Source organism: Prionailurus bengalensis, chromosome B4 (genome assembly GCF_016509475.1).
Source record: "Prionailurus bengalensis isolate Pbe53 chromosome B4, Fcat_Pben_1.1_paternal_pri, whole genome shotgun sequence".
NCBI classification, from domain to species: Eukaryota; Metazoa; Chordata; class Mammalia; order Carnivora; family Felidae; genus Prionailurus; species Prionailurus bengalensis.
This window is the reverse complement of record NC_057358.1, coordinates 135101985-135109814: the sequence shown is the minus strand read 5'-3', so window position 1 is coordinate 135109814 and position 7830 is coordinate 135101985.

Sequence of the window (7830 nt, the reverse complement as noted above, 5' to 3'; positions counted from 1 at the left end):
CTCTCTTGCTTTCAACACAGCAGGCGGGGCAGGCCGGTGCTGGCAGGAGGAGTTCTCAGGAGAGCGCACTGACCCTAATGCCAGGTCCCTAAAGTCTGCAGCAAGGGATCTTCTCATCCCTCACAGTGACACTCCAGCCCCTCTCCAGCCACATATTTGTACCCAAGACTGTGCCAGCCTCCGTCACTCCCCACTGAGCACGTCCCTCAGGCCTGCTCTCCTGCCCTTGTTCACAACCACACATACCTGGACACATGCACGTATACCCCGCACTTAACCCCAAATGTCTACCCTCAGTGTGTGCACGCCCACACAGAGACAGCAGGCCTGGGGATCGGATTTCTGAGGTCCATTTAGTCCAGTGTCACCAGATCCCCACCCCTCGCTGAGTCTACACTCCGTCATCTATCCCTTGGTCCTATGCCACCCACTCCCCCAAACACGCACACATAAATACCCACCTACCTTGATCAGAGGACAAGAGAAGTCCAGTGCTCCTCAGTCTGGGAAGCTGAAGCTGATACAAGCCTCTCACCTCCCCTGTGCCCAGACTCTGGCCAGTGTGACCAGCTCAGGGGCCTCTTCCCTCTGGCCCCCTCATGGGCCTCCACTCAGCGCCCAGGCCATAGTCCCCAGGCCTAGGGCCCAGCTCTCTCCTGACCTGTCCCACCAGCTACATCCCCAGCGGAGCTGGCTCTGGGGCAGGGAGGGGCTGGTTTCTCAGCAGTGGGCGTCAGTGAATGGCTGCTCTGAGCCTCTGGAATCCTGAAGGGCCATGGGAGGCTCCTAATGGCCAGGCTGGGCTGCCCTGGACTCAAGGCCACCTGCGGGTGGGGTGGGGGAGGTGGGGTGAGGGGTGGGGTGGTGGGATGGTGCCCTGCTGCCTGGCCTCCCCAAATCTACTCTGTCTCCCACAGACCCTGGCTCCTGAGAGATGTCTCCAGTAAGAACAAGGCTACTCCAAATACAGCCACACTCTAGTGGTCCCAGCACCATCCTCACTCCTGATTTCCTTCCGCATTGCCCCCACCCCCCCGTTTAGTTCTGTGACCTTTGAGCCATCTTGTCCACCCACCTGAGTTCTTTTCTGGGGCAAGCTAAAGCAGGGGCTGTCTGCTTTAACACCAGTCCCCTGAGCCCCTCCTGGCTCCCACTGGACCCTGTACTAAGGCCCCGAAGAGGTGAAGATGACCCAGCCCTGGGCCTGAGGAGACCCACCCTGTGGGCTGGGCGGTGCTCTCATCTGCCTCCATCATACCAATAGTAATGATGATGATGGTGCTAATAATGCTGCCATTTACTGAACACTTACTATCCTCCAAACACTGTGCCAGGGCTGGGCAGGAGCTCACAGTCCGCTCAGGAAGATGGGGACATAGACAGGTCCTTACGGTAACACCGCAGAGATGGTGGATGACATCCTTCCAGCACTCACCCTGAGCCAGGAAGTAGGCTAAGCATTCTCCTGGCATCTCCTGTAATCTCCGCCTCGTCACCTGCTTTTTGCTGATGAGCGCACCACAGCCCACACAATGCTATGAGGTCAGGTCGATTTTCCTGTGTATTGCTCTCCGTAGTGAGTGAGCTTCTGGAGCCGTGCTGGCCAATAGAACATTCTGTGATAATGGAAATGTTCTGTATCTGCGCTATCCAATGTGACAGCCACTAGCCACTGGTGGCTATTGAGCACTTAAAATGTGGCCACAGTGACCGAGGAACTGAATTGTTTATTTTATTTCATTTTAATTTGTGCTGTCATATTGGACAGTTCTGAGGAGCCTGAATTTTCTTTTCTCTGGGTCCTAGGGCCTGGCAAGAGTCAACCTCATAAGTGTCTGTAGAATGAGTGAATGAATGAATGAGTGAATGGTGAATATGTGGACCTGCGATCTTCCCCTGTTCATCCGTTCTCTCGCTTTCGGCCTTTCTTTTCAAACTTGGTTGTTCTCTGGTTACCAGGGCAACACCTGCTGGAGTCCAGTGGATGGGGGAGGGAAGCTGTCTGGAGTTCCTGCCCTGTCCCTTCTTGCTTTGAGGCCTGGGGACCAGCCGAACTTGAGGAAGAACGGAGGTGTTTGGGGAGGGGACAGCACAGTTCTGCATGGACAGATTGGGCAGGGGGAGACTTTACTGGTCACCCCCAGTGGATTGCATTATCTCTGAGATGAAGAAACCCTGAGAAGAAGTCAGGAGTCCTGGATTCTCTCCCCACTTTGGCAAATGAGTCATTATACAGCTGCCATCAGGTCACTTGCCTTTCTGGGCCTCGGTTGCCTTTGTAAATAGGTCCCAGGTGCTTGCATGTGATCTCCTCTAGCTCAAATATCTAGAATTCCTCCCTCCGGCTACCTGCCAGGCTGTTAGGGCCTTGAGAGCCAGAAGCGAATCTGGTTCATGTCTGTATTCCCCCCTGCCCATCGGCCCTGTTCTGTCCTCCAGGGTTGAGGGGGCCAGGAGGACACGGCCTGCCCAGTAATGACAAGCTGCCCTCTAGTGGCCCAATGAGGCAATGACCTCACATCTGTACTGCTGTTCTTTCCCACCAAAGATCCACAAACCTGGCAGTAACCTCAAAGGACAGACTTTCACCCAAGCAAAAAAACCCAACCCATTGTGGTGGCTTCCCAGACAAGCGGCACAGGCTTTAGAGTATCCAACTTGGGTTTGATTTTGAACAGGTCACAAGCTCTCTGAGCTCTTCATCTGTAGAAATGGGGATTATTATCAGTCAGCATGGGTTAAATTATACTGCAATAACAAGCAATTCCAAAATCCCAATGGCTTATAAAAACAAAGATTTACTTCTCATTCATTTCTCACATCCACACTGGTTTGGATCCATGGAGGCTCTGCTCTGATTCATCTTGACTTTGGGACCCAGGCTGATGGAGCAGCCCTGTGCTGGAGCCTTTCTCCTCATTGTGGGAGAGGGGAGAAGGGAGTGGAGAGCTGTGCACTTGCTATGAAATGCTTTGGCCTGAGGGCGCCTGGCTGGCTCAGTCTGGAGAGTGTGCCGCTCTTGATCTCGGGGCTGTGAGTTCAAAATCCACGTTGGTTGTAGAGAGAACTTAAATAAATTTAAAAAGAAAGAAAGAGAGAGAGAGAAAGAAAGAAAAGGAAATATAGAAAAAGGAAGAAAGAAAGAAAAAGGAAGGAAGGGAGGAAGAGAAATGCTTTGGCCTGGACTCACATCTGATCACAACTCACTGGCGAGAATTAGTCGCATGGCCCCACCCACCACAAGGAGGTAGAGAGGTTAACCCTACTATACATGAGAGTTGAAGGGCCAGAAATATTTGATGAACGGGACTGATGACCCACTTGCATGGTTGTGGGAATACAGTGAGAAGTGCAATGAAGTCCATCCACGTTAGCCATTAAAACTGTTACCTTGTAATTCTGTTTTCCTTTTGTATTTACCCTTATGATTTCCTGTGACGTCCACATCAATTCCACCTGCTTACAGCTGCAGGGAAATGGACTTGCGGAGATTCACACAATGAACCAGTGGCTGGAAGGAAGGGAGGAAGAGCCCCTCCTACTATATGGGGAGGAAGAAATGGGGCTTTGCCCACCTAACGTTCTCTGTGAGTGTGTTGACTGACAGTGTGATGGTCTTTTGAGGAAGCCTGAAGCCTCTGCCCTCCTCCCAAAGCTGGTCTCTGGCCTTTCCAAGCCCTTCCCGCCCCGCCAGAGTGGAGAGCCGAGGGCGTGGAACAATGAGAAGCCTGTACCACCCTCCAGGACCGGAGTCCGAACATTGCAACCATTCCTACGCAGGGACCCTGCACATTCCCGCCTCTTGTCCTCCTGTTCTGGGCCTGGCCCAGACACACCCACCATATCCTGACAGCTCCCAGATGGTGGGAAAGGAAAGCTCTCAGGACTCTGCAAAATCCCCCCAAACATTTAAAAACCTACACAACAGTTGTTTGTTTGTTTTTCCCCCTGGCCCCCAGGAAGGCTCTGAGCCATTCTAAAATCTTAGCATCTAAGCAGATGGGTAGCCCCTGGCAGGACTTCCAGAGACCAGCCCATTCATTCAAAAAGCATGCTTTCATGGAGGCCCTGCCCAGTGCCAGGCAGGGTGTGGTCTGAGATGAAGAGGCACCATTGCTGCTCTCTACAGACATACGAACAAAATCACACTACGAGATTAGGGCTGTAATGGAGAAAGCTACTCGTGGGGTCAGGGAAGTCTTCCTAGAGGAGGCAAGCCATTGGAAAGTCATCAGGTTCTCTCCTTGGATCTAAACCTTGCTTGAAAAACCACCTTCTGCTCATTCAGTCTCCCCTCCCACCACTTACTCACTGACTTACTCACTGACATTCTGTGCTTCAAACACAAGATACCACTCACAGGTGTTTTCTGTTTTGTTTTGTTTTTCATGTTTATTCATTTTTGAGAGACAGAACACGCACGAGCAGGGGGAGGGGCAGAGAGAGGGAGAGAGAGAGAATTCCAAGCAGGCCCCGCGATGTCAGTGTAGAGCCTGATGCGGGGTTCGATCCCATGAACCTAAGCTGAAATCAAAAGTTGGACGCTTAACCAACTGAGCCACCTAGGCGCCCCACCACTCACAGTTTCCAGCGAGGACGGGGTTCTTTCAAGCCTCTATGGGTCTGCACTTGCTGACTCCTTTTCCCCTTAGGGAAAACTCTTATTCAGCCTTCAAAACCCAGCTGAGTGGTTATATCCTCCAGGAAGCTTTTCTTGACAAACCCCATCCACGAGAGTAGGCATGTCTTCGGTTGTCTTCAGTTTCTCATACATACTTCTCTTGTTGCAATCACACTTTTGTAATTCGTTTACACATCTGTCCTCCCCTCCGGTTTGTGAGCTCCTTTGATACAGAGACTTCTTCTTTGTCATTGTATTCTTGGTGCCAGGCCTAGTGCTGGGGTAGAGCAGGTATGTGACATGCCTCCGTAGGGCCTTAACATTTGCCACAACCAGTGGGGCAGGCGAAGCAGGGATAAGGAAATAACTGGCAGGTTGTTTTTCCATAGAGAACCTGCCATGAGCTGAGCACAATGCCAGGCACTGGCAGTGGACATTTATCTGGGCTTTAATCACCTGTGGTTCTCAGTGCCTGGCACACAGAAATGCTCGGTGAATTCACGTGTGTGTCCGAGAGCCAAGGAAGCTTGCCCAAAGACGTGCAATGTAAATGGACGGTTTTATAGGATTTACTATTGTCAGGTCCTGACCTCAAGGTGCTCCCAGTGCAGTCCTCTAGCATGCCCTGGCAGATGAAAAAATCTGTCTTCGTGCACTGGCCTCTTTCTGTAGGCTCTGCTATCTGGGTCAACCCTCCCCCTTGTAAAAAATGCTGAGAATGCAGTTTGTTGTGTCAACATCCCATATGAGACATTTCTTTTTAGTATCTAGAACCAGAAATTTGTCTTTCGTGAAGATTCAGTCTCTCCCTTCTGTCACATAAAAAGAATAAAATGACCTCTTTGTGTTTCTTCTTTCCCTCTGGCTGCCAGGAAGCTCAGAGATAAGTAATAGTATGACAGCATGGGTGAGAGTTGGAACGCTTCCTTCTCAACCCCATGTATGTGTGGCTTCTTTAACAGAAATCTTCTTGTGTTCTTTATGAGAAGAGCAGGTGTAAATAAACATTTATGTAAGAAGCCCTGGGAACTGGGAAAGGGCCCAGGTTTAAGAGCAGGAGACCCTCTCTGAGCCTCAGCCTTCTCCTCGGCAGCCCTTGTACAGAGGCAGACGTCCTCTGAGAAGGATTGGCCACTGCCCAAGCCTCACGTGGGGTCACAGTCAACGTCCTCCCTGCCGAGGTTATGAGTTTATAACCTTGAACACATTCACTCTTCTGACCCGGTGTGGCCAGAAGTCTTTTTATTTATTTTTTTAAGTCTTTTTTTTTTTTTTCAAGTTCATTTCTTTATTTTGAGAGAGACAGAGACAGTGCAAGTGGGCTGGGCGGGCCAAGAGAGAGGGAGACAGAGAATCCCAAGCAGGCTCCATGCTGCCAGCGCAGAGCCCAACGCAGGGCTCAAACCCACGAAAACACGAGATCATGTCCTGAGCCGAAACCAAGAATCAGATGCTTAACTGACTGAGCCACGTAGGTGCCCCCGAAGTTTTATTTTTGAAGAGGAGTTGGAAAAAGATTTTTCACGTGAAATCTCCTGACATAAATGTTGCCAATTAATTTTCTTTCTTTTTTTTTTTTTCTCCAAAACACTGTGGTGGGTAACACAACAATCTGGCTGTAGGCCGGGTCTAGCCTGAGGTCCTCCCAGGCCCAGCCAGTCCAGCCCAATCCACGTCCAACAGAGCCTTTTTGGTGTGTTTGGACTGGGGGTCAGGGGACAACTTACATGATTTCTGCTGAACTTTCCCCTCTGCCAACACCCAAGAGAACTGTCTTGTTCTGAGATGACCCCAGCCTGGGGCCATGTTGGTCCAGGTGGGCCCTGACCCAAGCTGGGCCATACACGGGACACTGCCCCAGCCTTGGATGACTGGTTTAAAATAGGCGTCTGACCTAGAATGAGCCAGTGAATCCCTCCCGTGAGATACTTGGGCTTGAGGCCAGAGAGAGGGACAGATAACTGACACCGATGGCTGGAGCAGGTAGGATATCAAACTTGGACAGCAGGGGGCCATGATCGGGGGGGTCAGGTGGTGACTCATGAAATAAGTGTGCAGAAGCAAGAATAAAAAATGGTGTGAGAAATGGGGCGCCTGGGTGGCTCAGTTGGTTAAGCGTCCGACTCTTGATTTCACCTCAGGTCATGATCTCATGGTTCATAAGTTCGAGCCGGCATTGGGCTCTGTGTGGACAGTGCAGAGCCTGCTTGGGATTCTCTCTCTCTCCCTCTCTCTGCCCCTCCCCTGCTCATGCTCTCTCTCTTTCTCTCAAAATAAATAAATAAAATTAAAAAAATTTTTTTTCTTAATGATGTGAGTCTGAGTGCCTGGTTCTCGTTGTCCTGACGTCTGCTCCTTTCCTGTCCTGCAGGGTCTGAACACCCCAGTGTCCTCATGGAAACTTCCCCTTCTTACCCAAGCCAGTGGAGTTGGGATCTATGATGTTTCTTGCACTCATGCACAGGGCATGTGCTTGGGCCCTTTCTGGTCCTGCCTCTGACCAGGGCTGGGAGACAGTCTTCTGATAAATAAATAGCACTGAGCTTCTAGCCCTGGTGCCCCGGCTCTCAGCCCCAGGCCTCACACCTCTGCTCACTTAGCTCGTGAAATCCAGAGCCTCAGAAGATAAGAAGTTTACCCCCTCAGGGAAGGGAGCCCAGATACATTGGGGCTGGCCCAGCCAGAGAAACTGAGGCAGATCGGGACCGGCTACCCGGTGGGTGGGGCTGGTCCCCCCTCCATTCTTGTGTGGGGTGATCTTTAAGGCCCTGGAAGGGCTCCACCCTCCAGTGGGTCCCCAGAGAGCCCACTCACCCGCCCACCTGCTTCTGCCGCACCCTGCCCGCCCTGACAGCCAGACTCAGAGCCCCTACTCATATGCTCACCAGACTCTGGGCTTTCCTGTCCACCCTTCCCCTCCCTCATGCTGCAAACCCAGGTGGTGGAACCCTCTGGATGGCCTGGGTGGGTTCTTTCTCTCTGTACTTATTTCCTCCTCTGTAAAACATTCTCAGTCCCACTATTTTTCACCTGGCACCCGTTCCCTTCCCAACTGCCACTGCCTACCCCTGCCCCCCTCCTCGGACCATGTGATCAGTAGGCTGACTGCCCCTGGCTGCCGTGGTGGGCACCAGAGCTGCCTGGCAATCGGGGCATCCCACGCCCTCAACTCATGTGCCCTGGGGGCCAATGTGAGTTCATCCCCTGAG